The sequence below is a fragment of the Chlorocebus sabaeus genome, chromosome 8 (assembly GCF_047675955.1).
Source record: "Chlorocebus sabaeus isolate Y175 chromosome 8, mChlSab1.0.hap1, whole genome shotgun sequence".
Lineage (NCBI taxonomy): Eukaryota > Metazoa > Chordata > Mammalia > Primates > Cercopithecidae > Chlorocebus > Chlorocebus sabaeus.
In genome coordinates, this window is record NC_132911.1 from 107,840,386 (window position 1) to 107,856,375 (window position 15,990).

A 15,990-nucleotide genomic window follows, 5' to 3' on the forward strand; every position below is an offset into this window, starting at 1 on the left:
TTTAGAGGCATGTTGGTATAGGCAATAAAACATGAAATTTGAAGGCCAGTATCTTGGACAAGTTTCCTAATTTCTCCAATCTCAGTTTCATCACTGTTAAAAAATAAGGTTGAGGGTTGATAATTTGTGTGTATGTGTGCGTGTGTGTATACTTTCAACCAACAGGAAAAAATAAAAATAAATGACCAGCCAAAATGAAAAATTTTCCACTTCAATAGCAAGCAAATAAATTTCAAAAAAGGAAAACACACAAAAAGACATAGTCTACCACTTTTCCCATTTAGGATTGAAGACTTGTGTTTAAAATTAGAGAAATTTTTCGTTAAATGTCTAGCAGGTGGCCAGAAGCATATTATTAATACAAATCATTTTAAACTATTCAAATTCCTTCTTTAAATAGTTTTCTAATGCCCAAATGTATACTTTGTGCTCAGAATTACAGTCAGTTCTAGATTTCAGGTGTTAGTAGTGAAAATATGAGTCTTTACTAAGATAGGAATACAATTCCAAGACTATTAAAATCTCCTTATAAAATAGCCAAATAATCAGCAAATTTGGCTATGCTAGACTCAAATCATTCCTAGTTATTATATGGTATATTAAAGTGTAATACAATATAATTGCTCTCCATAAAGGAAAGGTTATTTCTGAAATTCTTATTCTCCTACTATAAAGATATTTTATATTCCAAAAATTTATTTGTTCAACAAACATCTATTAAATATGTATACATCAGGCCTTATTCTAGGTGCTGGAGACATAACAGTGACATAGACATACAAGATCTCCCCACATGGAAATTATCTTTTTGAAATAAAGTAGTCCCTAAAAAGTTCAACTTAGATAGTTTTAAGTGCTCTTATTTAAAATTCTTTTGCAATCTAGTGGGATTGGGGTGGGGAAGGAGCTATTTTTGATGGAATAATCCAGGAAGTCTTATCTAAGGAAGTGATGTTTGAACTAAACCAGAAGAGTAAGAAGAAACCAGATATGTAAAGTAGCCAGGAAATACATCATACTGAAGACCCTTAAACCGAAGATAAAGTAAGGGAATTAAAAGTTTAGAAGAGGAGAATAATTTATGCTATAAAGTATTTTTGCGAGCAGGCATTTAAGCGTCAGTGAAGGATAAGGGAGTTTTTAAACTTTAAGTTTTACAGGAAGATGAATGAGTAAAGTGTAGCACTGGATGGCAGTTATGATTAAAATAAATTTGTTAAATTTTCTGAGTTGAAATGAAAGAGTACATTTGTAATAAGCCAAGTTTGTGATCAAGGATTTAGTAAATATTAACATGTACACAATACTTAATATTCATTAGAACATAGTAAATTTAAGTTATGATTTTTTTCGCATCCCTTTCTTCCTCTTTGCCCATTTAAAGCTCTATACTTCTATATCTGTGATGAAAATGTAACATATACGAAGGTAAATTGGCCATGCACAGTGGTGCATGCCTGTAATCCCAGCACTTTAGGAGTCCAAGACAGGGAGGATCACTTGAGGCCAGGAGTTTGAGACCAGCCTGGACAACACAGCAAGACCCCATCTCTATAAAAAATTTAAAAATCAGCTGGGTGTGGTGGCACACGCCTGTAGTCCCTGCTATTTGGGAGGCTGAGGTGGGAGGTTGTCTTGAGCCTAGGAGTTGAAGGCTACAGTGAGCCATAATTGCAGCACTGCACTCCAGCCTGGATAATGCAGCAAGACCCTGTCTCAAAAAAAGTGTGTGTGTATACACACACACACACACACACACATATATATTTCAAAATAAGGTAAGTTGACATGAAGAAAACTATGTAAAATAATTTGATTAATACATAATGTTGCATAACTTATGGGAAGAACATAGTTATAGATTATAGATTGTGCTGAGTATGAAGGAGGTTGATAGGCTTGTTTAGAGTAAAGGGGTGAGAATTTAAGGAAATCTGTAAAAATATTAAAGAATGACTATATTATAGCCCAAGGTTGGGTTCATAGGGAAATCAGATGAAATATTACCAAAAAAAATGGACAGAGGAGAAACTGCTCAAAAAGAAAAGGGTCAAGATGTCAAAAGGAAGGAAAGATGCTGGAAAAAGAGGAAAGAATGAAATAAAATCTGACTCTGTGCATGTGTGTGTGTGTGTGAGAGAGAGAGAGAGAGAGAGAAAGAAGAGTCATTTCATGACAGTATTTTCGATCATAAGTTTTGGAGAAGGGCATGTCAATCTCTGTCACCTACTAGTTATATGATCTTGTGTAAATTGTCTACTAAGTAAAATTGAGAAAAAAATAAGTCCTATCTCGTAAAGTTGTGCTGATTAAGTGACAGACTTGTAATACATGCAAAACTCTTAGCACAATTCCTGGGATATACAGAGTATTACTATTTTTAAGAATTTGATTTTTCAGAGAACAGTAGTACTAAGTTCTAAAATAGATTTTAACTGTGTAGTCTCTACAGCTTTGTTACATTTCATTTTCTATGCCTTCAGCAAGTATAATTCTAGACTAAAAACATTACTGAAGAAAAAGGAAAAGCTAGACATAAATGTGGTCAGTGGTTACCTGGGCAAGCAGGAAGAGGACTGACATCAAAGCAGCATCAGGGAATTTTTAGGGTGATAGAAATACTCTGTATATTGATTGCAGTGAGTTTACATGACTAAATCCATTTGTCAAATGTCACAGAACTTTGCACTAAGTTGTGTGAACTTTATGTAAATTATACCTCGATAAATCTGACTTTTAAAATTATTGAAAATACAGAAAATTAAAATGGATTTTATATAATACTAAAATAGTTCTAATATACTAATAGAAAAAAATAATTTACCTAATCTAACACATCCCAAGCAACTAAGATCCCTTCCCAAGATAGGGGTCCACAGGGCCATGGTCATGGGTGGGGTTAGCCTGCAGCTTCAGAACTCAAAGTGAAAGAGACAAGATGACTAAGGGGTTTAGCTAGAAATCAAAGAAGGGACTAGGGCTTTGAATCTCAAGCAGTGGGCAAGAAACCAAAAAAGATCGAGATATATTTAGGGCTGACATAGTGTCTGAGAGCAGGCAAGACAGTTAACAAAGAAATAGATTCTGGATATTGTAGATATTCATTGATAATGATTATAGGAGAAGAAGAGATATGAGATATAATTTTAATTTGTTTGGGGCAAGTTGAGTTTCAGGTGCTAATGGGGCCCACTTGGGGATGACTAGGAGACAACTGGAAATGTGAGTCTTAGAGCTTACAGGAAAGGTAGAAGCTGAAGGATAGCGCCTTCAGTATTGATGGGACATTAAAGATACAGAATTAAATAAAAAACTACTCAGGGATAGAATAAAAAAAGAAAGCTATAACAACACTTTGGGAAATGCATAAATTTGAAAAATCAGCTGAGAATGATGAGCCAGCAAAGTAGCTTGATAAAGAGGGAATTGGGAGAAAAGTACAGGGCCAAACAGTTGAAGAAAATGTCAAGGACAGTGTAATAATTTTAGCAAATGCTGAAGAAAGGTCCAATAAAATGGTGCTGAGGAATGATCACTTGATTTGGCAGATAGGGTTTTTCTAGTAACCTTTGAGAGAGAAGTTTTACAATATCCACCTAGCTACAGTAATCAGTGATTAGGTTTTTCTTTAAAGTCACCACAAATTAAGTAGAGGGAATTCTTACTAATGAACCACTAGTAAACCACACAACGTGTTGCATTGATCTCAATATTGGAGATATAGTAAGAAGCTTCCTATATTTGGATATTCTTACTTTATAGCTCAAATATATAAGGCTCAGTTGAATGAACCCAGATGCTCAAGTTATGTAAAAACTCATTGTTTTTATTCTAGCTGCAATAGGTCCCACTTAAAAAACTTGGAATGATAATGAATGATTGATGGCTAGATTGTTAATTACACATATTACAGATCTTCTCTTGGGAAATTCAGTGTAAGAACTAGTTCTGACAAGGAGATTGGGAATGTTTTAGAGTAGTTGAGGAAGGAGGACTCAGTGATCAAAACCAATTTTTATTGTGCATTTTCTCAAATTTCTTAACTCTTCTTTTAAAATGCAGTCAACATTTTGGATAATTAAATCACTTAGTATAAATTGTTTTAATATGTAATTGAGTGTAACACTGTATGCAGGTACTATTTTTATTTCTAGCTTACAGATTGAAAAATTGAAGTACAGGTTAGTTAAATAAATTACCCAAGCCATTTGAAGCTGAAATTTTAACCAAAGCAATGACTTTGTGCCAGAACCCATGTCTTTAAAGCCAAGAGGACCAAACAAAGAATGGGGACACTGTGCACAGAATATTATGAGGGAACAATACTAGAGGTCTGGGAAGGGGAAAGCAATAAGAGAGGAATTCAGAAAGGGATATTTAACATCCATGGAGACCAGCTCACTCTGGTTTGCAATGATATTTAAGATCCTCAATGTAACTAGTTTTCACACAAGGGCATTTGAAGGGTTAAAAGTCATTGGAGCCAACATTACATTGAGAAAAAAGAAAAAAATTAAATTAAAAACTCAGTCCAGTTTCTCCTAGTCTGTCCTGATGTCTGTCCATCTAATTCTCATCCTTCTTAATCTGAGAGTGACCCCATCTAATTGTTAATTCCTCTTTATTCTCAGTATTGAATGGAAACGTTTTATGAGATTTCCCTATTCATGAAACATTTAGGATGCATTCCTTTGAATTCTAAGGTAATGTTACACTACATGACGTTAGCTGCTCTGTGTAGTCATTCTTGTACACTTAACCAATAACAATGAGCAGCAGCATCTCGGGAAAAAGCAATACAGTTTGGTGTCCAAGCATGAGTACTATCTAAAATCCATATATCTAAATATTTCTTTTTGTCATTAAAAATAATTATTTCAATTTAAGGGTGATCCTAATTTGTCTAAAAATGTTATATCACTTTGTAAAAAAAAAAATTAGTCAAATGGATAAAATGCAGCAAAAGTTAAAATGTGCTTCTTTCCTTTTAATCACAATATTGCTACATAAGCTTCACTGATTTTATTCTAATTCATAACTCAAGTGTATAATCAATTTCCAGGATGATCGCCATGAATATAAGGAGGAAATTACTTTCACAAATCCTTCTTATCTGTTCTTATATTAGAGTCATATCACATTTGCAATTTATAATCATAATTTATTTTAGTGATGTTTCTTTAAGTATCAAAAATTTTATTTTTCTCTGTAAGTTTGCACAATTTAATTTTCCAGGCACAGTTTAATCATCTTATTTGACATGTGTGTTGTTTGCAACATGGTATTAGCATAAAGAAAATTAAATATAACATCAGTGAAAATATAAAGTGATATATCTAGCAACTAATATTTTCCATTTAGTAATTTTGCCCTATTTCAGTCTTCTTTCTCCATTTATGATTCCACTCTTTTCGAAGGAGGAGAAGAGCGAGGTTCATTATATCAAACTTTCATTAAGGTTTGGGGGACATGATCACACATGTTGTGTTTAGATCCTTTTAAGAGTACACATAGTATCATAGGATTCTATTATGAATTTTTTCTCATTCTTTATGTGCCTGTTTGTCTGCCTAACATGGAAGGTAAAAGATATCTTTAATACTCTCAAAAATATTTTATATCATAATTTTAATGCCATAGTTAATATAATTTAAATTTAGTTCACAAATTTCATTTAGTTCATACATTTAGATCCCAGATGTGGAATACAGTGGTATTTGATAATTATGTCATATCAGAACATTAAAAGATGAGGATAAGATGTACATACAGGGTGATAATACATGCTACTCTGTTAATCATATCTCCTTTAATGTGGGTATTTAGCAATCATGTAAAAGGTAGAGTGTTCTAAAGTCCATAACATAAATGGGGAATAGTTTATTAACACAGTGAATGTGACTGATATTTGTATCTTTTATAAACCATTATTGTACTTTTCTTAGAAGCAATTTCAATAACCATTGTATTTCTTCTCTGAGGGACTTTTCATTTTAAAATTTAGTTTACCCTCAAAATATACCTTGCTTTTTCAAAAATACAGGAATTGTGACTAACAAGTTAACTAAGTTACTAGAAGGTTAGTAACATTTTCTTCTATACCTGTCACTGTATATTATGAAAAAGGAAATGTATATAGTGAAGCATTTGCACTTTAGCCTAAAAGATCCTTCTAGATAAGAGCACTCTTGTGACTCTTTTTCCTGGATAAAGTTCCTGGTTTAATGAATTTTTCAATATAATCAGTGTTTCATACGTCCTGTCTGTCTCTCCTGGGCTCTGGCTAATCCTCTCTTTCTTCCTCTCTTCCTCTTTCTTTATCTCTGTCTTTCCGTCACTTCTTCCTTTATTCCATTTTCTTCCCTGCCTCTGCACACATACGAATATTTTGTAAAGGGAAATGTAATGAACGCAGTACCAGGACAAATATTAAAAATTTCTAGAGCACTTTACACTATCTATATTAATGAAATAAATATGATAATATAAAACAAAAAACACTTAAACATCATTTGACTTCAAAGTCAACCAACTGACCAGGCGTGGTGGGTCATGCCTGTAATCCCAGCACTTTGGGGGGCCAAGGCGGGCAGATCACGAGGTCAGGAGATCGAGGCCATCCTGGCTAACACGGTAAAACCTGTCTCTACTAAAAATACAAAAAATTAGCTGGGCGTGGTGCCATGTGTCTGTAGTCCCAGCTACTCGAGAGGCTGAGGCAGGAGAATCGCTTGAACCCAGGAGGCAGAGGTTGCAGTGAGCTGAGATCGTGCCATTGCACTCCAGCCTGGATGACAGAGTGAGACACTGTCTCAAAAAACAAAACAAAACAAAAAAAACAGAGTTATGTAGCAGATGGGATTGTAACGAATATCTAGTCCAAAACTATTCGTTTTACAGATGAAGACTTTTATGCTCAGAAAGTCACATGTTTGTAGGTACAGGACTCGTGAAGCCAGGACTAAAACCCAAGTCTTGTCTCTTTTTTATCTTTTCAACCAATGCTGTTTTTAAACGTTTTCTTTAGCTGGGCACAGTGGCTCATGCCTGTAATCCCAACACTTTGGGAAACCAAGGTGGGAGAATTGCTTGAGCCCATGTTTTTGAGACCAACCAGGGAAACATAGCGATACCTCGTCTCTACTAAAAATAAAAAATAAAAGCAACTGAGCATGGTATGAACACCTGTGGTCTCAGCTACTTGGAAGGCTGAGGCAGAAGGATCACTTAAGCCTGGGAGGTCAAAACTCTATAATGAACTGTGATTGAGCTACTGCATTCGATCCTGGCTGACAGAGCAGCACTCTGTCTCAAAAAAAATTTTTTTTATTTAATCCTAATGTATCATAAATATGCCCATTCCCTAAATCCGAGCAGTTTCAAGGTCCCATCAACTCTATGGTGGTTACTTCCACTGTACTCTGCTAGCATAAACCCTAATCTTCCCCCATGGACCAAGTACATCCTTTTTTTTTTTTTTTTTTTTTTTTTTTGAGACAAGGTCTCACTCTCAGGCTGGAGTGCAGTGGCGCAAACATGGCTCACTACAGCCTTGACCTCTTAGGCTCAAGCAATCCTCCTTCCTCAGCTTCTCATGTATGTGGGATCACAGGCACATGCTACCACTCCAGCTAAATTTTTGATTTTTTGTTGAGACGAGTTCTCACTTTATTGCCCAGGCTGGTTGCAAACTCCTGGGCTCAACCAGTCCTCCTGCCTCAGTCTCTCAAAGTGCTGGGATTACAGGCGTGAGCCATCTCGCACAGCTACATCCTGATTTTTAATATCAAAACCTAAAATAATACTAAGATCTAAGTCCTCTGGATAATAAAATTTCAGTTAGTCTGTTCACTGAATTTAGAGATCAAAAACAAACATATGCTATTTTCTTAGATTACTGGATCCCTCCTAATCAACTTATATCCAAAATAGTTTAGATATCAGTTTCTTTTTACTATAGGGAAAGGAGTCTGTGATATTTGTCTATACACCTCCCTTGAAGTATTTTTTAATGAATATGGTGGAGAGTTAATAGAGAAGCACAAGACAACTACACACAGTAACAAGTAACCTAAACATCTAAAATAGGTTGTTAAGGTTTAGAGCCCAATTTAAAAGACTAGCATTCATTACTGTGAGCCTGGAGGTAATACAATTTTGTAAGTTTCTTTCCTTTTTCATTTCATTCCCTTTTTTCATTAAAGCACATGTGGAGTTCAGGTTTCTTACAACATTCCTAGGAGCAAAGGAAATGTTATTTTTAAACATTGTTATAAGCAAAATCAAATTAATATTCCTCTATTCCAAATGTCTCAGGTCCTAGTAAAAACAATAGAAAAATGCTCAACATTGATTGATTTGGAAGTAAATATGCCTCAAAACTAGTGTATCTTAGTTGAATAATTAATTTGTTTACTCTTTAAAATAAAATACTTCAGTTTGCATTAGTACAATATACTAACATAATTTGGTACATAATTCATGCTTTTCATGTGAAGTATTCATTTCCATGCTTCTCAATTTGTTCTGGTTTTTGTTATTCCTTGCATTACCATCTACTTTTAATAAATAATTTAACGAAAAGCACTCTTGTCCAGGTACGATGGTTCACACAAGTAATCCCAGCACTTTGGGAGTCCAGGGTGGGCGGAACTCTTGAGCTCAACTCTTGTGTTTGAGACCAGCCTGGGCAACATGGCAAAAACCTACCTCTAAAAAAAAAAAAACAAAAAAATAGCCAGATGTAGTAGCACGCACCTGTAGACCCAGCTACTCAGGAGGCCAAGGTGGAAGGATCACTTGAGCATGGGAGGTGGAGGCAGCAGTGAGCAATGATTGCACCACTGCACTCCATCCTGGGCAGCAGAGTGAGATCCTGTCTCAAAAAAGAAAAAGCATAATTTTTTATGAATTCTAGTATATAATATATGAAGTTTCATTATAAAATTGTAAAATATTTCATTCTAGGTAAGTGATTCTGAAGAAATAATTTTGAAGTACCTTTTGAAAAATTTCTTGCATAAATCCTTAAGTCTCACATCTGAAAACACTAATATGGAAAATTTTAAAGCATGACTTTTTTGCATTAATATTCATAAAAATTGGAAAAATCTATAGTTTATTCAATTTAGAATTATTTCTTTTTATATATCACTTTCAATTAATACATCCAAATTCTTTATATAACAAATATATGTCCTTATGCTAAATTAAGTAATGAATAATTTCACATCTGCATTTTACAAAGCATTTCACATTTATTTCCAAAACATTTTAATCAAATTACAACAAAAACATATGACTTTCAAACTGGATAATTTGCTTTTCACATAAACATTGTATCTTGTATTTTTTAATTACACTTTTCTTCTTATAAAAGTAACATACAGTTGTGTAAAATTTATAAATCATGTATTAACCTAAATAAGAAATCAAATAGCGTTTATACATACTATCAATACCCAGTAATAACTGCTAACATTCTGGTGTATAAGTCTTCAAATCTTTTTTGTGCTCTGTCTTATTTATAGGTTGTGTGTATATATATTTTTATAAATATACATTTATCTTTAAAATTGTTCTAAACTATGCTATTATTTTTACTGTTTAATCTGTTTTATAAATACTAATTGCAATATGTTCATAGTATATGAACACACATGTACAACATCCTCATCATTTTTTATGGATGCATTGTATTCTATAGATATACCATTATGCAATTAGATAATTACCTATTTTGCACCTTTAGGAATTTTTTTCCCAATGTCTTTACAATTATCAAACAATGGTATGATTAGTATGCTTGTGTACACATCTTTGCACGCTGACATTTCTTGAGGAAAGCTCCTGGGAGGTGAAATTTCAGGGTCAAAATTCAAATGATCCAAATATGGTAAAAAATTTGATCAAAAATGATCAAAAATATGATCATTTTTAAGTTTTTTCATATACAGTGCCATTAAGTTATATTTTAAAGTAATTTTTTTGCAGTTTTTAGGTATTGAAAGAACAATTAAAATATTCATTAAAATTGGCCAGGTGCGGTGGCTCATGCCTGTAATCTCAGCACTTTGGGAGGCCGAGGCGGGCAGATCACGAGGTCAAGAGATCGAGACCATCCTGGCCAACATGGTGAAACCCTGTCTCTATGAAAAATACAAAAATTAGCTGGGCATGGTGGTGCATGTCTGTAATCCCAGCTACTCGGGAGGCTGAGGCAGGAGAACTGCTTGAACCCAGGAGGCAGAGGATGCAGTGAGCCGAGATCACACCACTGCACTCCAACCTGACAACAGAGCGAAACTCCGTCTCAAAAATAAATAAATAAATAATTCATTAAAATCAAGTATTTTATTTTCTTCTTGAGTGGCACTGCCCTTTAAAATACAGTTATGACATAAAATATTACACATTCTTATCTCATGAGACATATTAGCAATTTCTATACTTCTCTGTTGAAATTGTTCTTTTTATAGTATATCTCATTGAATCTAAAAAATAAATATGTGTAGCCATGCTTTCCCATCTGTAATTACCACCTTGAAGTGAGCCAATAGCTGTATACACTGATGATACCTTTTTATTCACTGCACTTCATTTGGTGCATATTTAAATGGTGAATTTAGCATTGAGGGTCCACAATTTGGCTTTTTTAGTTTTGTTCATTTTAAATATGTTATTTCTGTCATTCTCATTATTTTCTGTATCTTCTTTTGTGTCTATTCCACATTGTTTGTATTTTCTTAAAAGTTCATGAAATGCAATTTAATAAGATAGTTATCAAAATTATTTCTTCTCAATAGTTTGTTAATTAACTTTAATTTTTTTAAAAACTGTGTCTTTTCTATATAAGTAATATACTTCTTTAGCTTCAATTAGAAACAAAGCCTCAGATAATATTTTGATTTATATTCAGATTATATTTATTATATCACTCTGTACTTTTTAAAAATCAATTAGATTTATTAAAGCTATACTTTGTGTATTTTGTTATCAATTATTTGTATAGTTTCAACAGAAAACATTTTGCATTTGGGAATCCTTCACTACTGATTACAGCTTCATATTTACACCAATACCTTTAATTCTTAAATTTAACTGAAAAACAAACCTAATGTGTACTTTTTAAAAGCATACTATTTAGAATAAATTTAAGTATAAAGTGCAAATGTCTAATGATCATCCCACAAGTTCTTGATATGTTATGTTAAAAAATATAAACAAAATTTGTTTTCTGAACTCCAGTTATTTCAAAGCAGATGTTAGTTTTGTAAAGACATACAATAATCAAAAACAACTCCACATATGACTGTTTATCAGAAACCTTCATCAAATAGCCAGTTAATGCAATTCTTTATCTCAATTAAAGGAAAGATTTTTTAAATTTAAGGTTGAATATTTATATAAAAATAGAAGAGATGGGGTAAGGAATAGAGGGAATGTTTTTAAATCACTAAATTATCCACAAGAATTTGAAGTACTAATCAATGCCATTTCTGACTTCCAAGATGTCTATAATTGCAAATTTCTAATTTTTTCCTGAAGTTTGGGGTTCTTTCTTGAGTTTTCATATTGGGCTTAAGAGTTTTCCCTCTTAAGATCCTTGGATTTGAGCATTTTGTTTAAGATTTCAAGATGGATGACTGAGTCAACAATCCTGCCATATTCTGGTCGCTGTTCAGCTTGCTTGTGGATTACGTCACTGCTAAACCTGTGCCCTTACTTCAAAGAAGTTTGGGGTATGAAATTGCGTTGGGACTCCAGGGGCATGCTCACGCTCTTTCACTCTCTCTCTCTCTGTCTTTCTGTGTGTGGGGGAGTGTGTGTGTGTTTGGAAAAGCAAACTTAAAACGATTACTGTTTGCAGACTACAGAAATCACTGAAAGTATACTGATGATCTTTGTAGTGTGTGCATGTAGTAAAACCTAAACAACCACTAGCTGGCTGCCAGCTAATGTGGCCATATTCAACTATATCTTTGATTTTAAAAATCCACCTATAAATTAACTTTTTTTTTATATTGGATGCCATAGCAGCTTTATCAGTATAACTTTAACTTTCCGGGTACATTAAATAGCTTTTTAAAGTTCAAAATAACTATAAAGTTAATTTTTTATTTAAGAACAAGTAAATCTCTTCAAAGCCTTGTATCAAAATAAATAGCTACAGAATATGTGATATGATTTAAGGAAATAAGTTAAATCAAGAACAACAAAATATTGGATTTTTTAAGTCAGTGGCTGAAAATGGGCCAGAAGTTTCCAATTTAAAAAATGAATATTTTGAGATATTTATTAATTCCAGAACATCCACATATACTGTCTGTTTTTTGTGCTCTGCCTTAAAATTTATAAAGTAGGATAAAAATCTTTTATAATTTAAGGAAGGAGATTACTATAAATTAAGGGAAAGGAAGAAAAGTTTTGTGTAAAATGTCATTTATTAAGTAGGAATTCTAACACGTATGGAATTTAGGAGTATTTATATATATACATATCAAAAAACAGAGGGCCATTTCCAGCATAATTTAAATCAACTGTAGTATTTATGAAACAAGGTATTTATGAAACAAGAAATTATATTTTCTCTATTTAGTTAATAATTTACTTATATCAAAAAGAATTTGAGATAACTTGAATATTAGTTTAATACATTATACATTAACAGATTATTATATTATATTATTACATTTATATATATTTACAAACATGTAGAAACTGTCATTGTAAATGTATTTGTGGACGAAATTGGGTTGTCCCATTACCATCTTAATCAAATTTTTTTACAATTTGAAAATATCTTGGTATTTGATTTGATTTCTAAGATATAATTACCCTAATTTTTTAAGCATACTTGAATTACAAAACCATACCAAACCACTAAGAAGTCTTCTGAAATAAGCATTTTCACATATAAGAAAATGAATCTTAGAGATTCCAAGAGAAACTTACTTTCTAAACCTATAAACTGGCATTTTTCAAAATTTTTATTTTGGAAAGTTTGAAATTATTTCAGCAAAATATTAACAGATGGAGAAAAAAGGTAAGTGTTCTGTGGTTGAGTGGTTATTCTTTATTATAGGTTTTTGAGGGCCTTGCAAGTACAGATTTTTACTGTGAATCTGAGAGAGAGAGGAAATTGAACAAAATTCATTCACTTCATCACTTTCATTTATTTTCCTTTTATAGAATGTATATAGTATATCAGAGCTGAAACAAAGTTTAGGAATTATGTGGTCCTTTCCTCAACTAGTGAACAGCCCTTCTATTTTATTGATTTCTCTAAATTGCTTTTCATTCCAAGGGAGAAAGACTAAGTTTGGTTGAAATCAAAATATTATTACTGGATTATTTTTCTTAGATAGAGCAAAGGACCAGCAAAGAAAAATCACCTTGCTGGTGAAGAATCCTCTATGCTGGATGACTTTATCAATAGGAGACTTTTCTCTCTAAGGTTTTTATTCTACATGGAGTGTTTTCTTTTTGGGAATAGCTTCTACAAATATAGAAAAGGAACAGAAGACTTCATATGAACCAAATAATTTTTGGGTAGGGAGACCTGTTTGGTTACTGTTTGCCCCAAGGGTTTTATTCTCCTAGGAGGATTTGAAGGTATAAGGTAAAAGGATATTTACTCAAGTTTGCTGACTAAAGTAGTCCTTTGAGATTTCATTGGTTAAGACTCCAATGAAGAATTTTCCCATTTGGGAACTGTCTATAGATGATGATTGGGTCTGGAGATGAGAGATTTGTTTGAGAATGTAATTTAACTGATAACATATTTAAATGGTTAGAAAGCTCTGTTTGCATCTTGTTTTGCTTATCCAGCAAATACAGATGAATATTCTCCTTAGATCTGCCAGTGGTCTGTTAAATAAAAGTTATATTGTATAAATCTACCTAATTTTTAAACCATTTCTAAATAGAAAGACACTTTTGCAAGCACTGTTAAACCAATATGCCAGAGACCAAATCTGACTCACTACCTGTTTTGTAAACAAAGTTTTATTGGAATAAAGCCACACTTATTATGTATGCATTATCTGCAGTTGCTTTCATGCTAAGGTGGCAGAGTTGTGGCAGAGTAACAGTTTTCATGTGGTTCACAAAGTCTGCAATATTTGTTATTAGGCCCTTTACAGAAAAAGTTTGCCAGCTACTGCCAGTGTTATTCACATTACTACCTAGTAATCAGAAGGAATTTTAATGTAGCTTTTCTAGGATGTTGCCATCCAGAAAATAGTTTAAATATTGGAAAATTTATATACCTGTTTCTATGTATATATTTATCCCTACATATTTATATCTATATGTGTGTGTGTTTAAACTTGTCAGTTGGTGCTATTTATATTATATCAACATGAAACTTTTTGAGAAACTTTCCAAACACACCTTTTAGCTGATATTCTTTTAGGACCCATAACTTTGTAATGTTGGGCTCATTTTTTTTTTAATTGGCTTGCCTTTGGAGAAAACATGTTTACCTGAAAGTATCTTTTGAAGTATAAAGGATTCCAAAGTCGTATTTTAATAGACTAATAGATATTTGTATTTGACTATATTTCACATTTACATCATGGAGGCACTCACCTGGTTTTATATGTCATTCAAATTATATTAACCTAGCATTAATATTCCTCACTTTCAAATTTGACTCAGAGTCAATTACTCAAATCATTATTAACATGTGACTATTACAAGGAAGAAATTGTCTCACTTTATCAAATAGTTGATTTAAATTTGCTGGTATTTAGAGGTAATATAGTATAAGTTCTTTTGTATATTTATCTAAGGTTTTCTTTTTGAAACATTTTCTTCCCTTTTCAAATTATTTTAATTAACCAATTTTCCTTTAAAATTTGTTGCTAACAAGAACTATCTAATATGCAATGAGATTTTTGCAAGGCAGAGAGTAATACTAAAACATTAAAATATTAAAAATTTTAAAATATTGGCTCAAGAGGGGATACCATAACTTCTAGTTATACTGGTACCTTCTTAATCCTCTTTTCCTTTACTCGATTTAAAAAATCAGGTAAGTATTAACATACCTGTTTTTTAATAGGCACACTTACATCTAGTTGTCTTTACTGCAGTTTTAAAGTCATGATCTTAAGCAAGGGGTATGTGTGTGTATGTTGACATTCCTACCTAAATACACTGTGTGAATTTACTGACATTTTATTATGGATATCCAGTTGAGTTCGCTAAGCTCATTGTTCCCAGTATGTAGATTTGTAGTATATGATCGAGATTTTTAAATTATATATATTTATGAGAAATTGAATATTCCTATAAATCTTTCTTTTAAAAATCATAAATATACTTTTTTTTGAGATGGGATCTCACTGTGTTGGCCAATCTGGAGGGCAGTAGTGTGATCATAGCTCACTGCAGCCTCCCAACTCCTGGTCTCAAATAATCCTCCAGCCTCAGCCTCCCAGGATACTGGGACTATAGGCATGTGTCACCACACCTAGCTAATTTGTTGTTGTTGTTGTGGAGACAGGGTCACGCTATGTTGCCCAGGATGGTCTTGAACTCCTGGTCTCAAGCAATCCTCCTGCTTCAGCCCCTCAAAGTGTTGGAATTATAGGCATAAGCCACTGTGCCTGCCCCATAAATATACATTCAAAATGCTTTTTCATGTTTTCTAGAATTTGCTAACTGAATTTAGTTCTTGTTCTAACCCAAATTTTTGAAGACTTTCCGAATATTTACAACTGATGTGTTTTGAGGGTAGCACCTGTTATAGAGGGTGTTAATGTCTTTCTGTAAGAGGCTTGCCATCTCACTTTCTTAACTCTTTATATTCTAATTTTTTTATAAAATTGATTTCAGTCATACTTTGTGCCTTTACTGACATGGTATGCTATCAGCAGTATTATTACAAGAACCTCGTTGTTGATCCTAGTTCTAGAAAATTCAAATTCAAAAGTTTCTGATATTTGGATTCACACATATGCTGGGGCAAACTGCTTCAATATA

General features: G+C 32.9%; 1 protein-coding gene across 49 annotated transcripts in view; it reads left to right on the forward strand.

Annotated features, from left to right (window-relative positions):
• RIMS2 (regulating synaptic membrane exocytosis 2) overlaps positions 1 to 15,990 on the forward strand; it is a 765,294-nt gene that overhangs the window by 555,395 nt on the left and 193,909 nt on the right. The window lies entirely within an intron of this gene.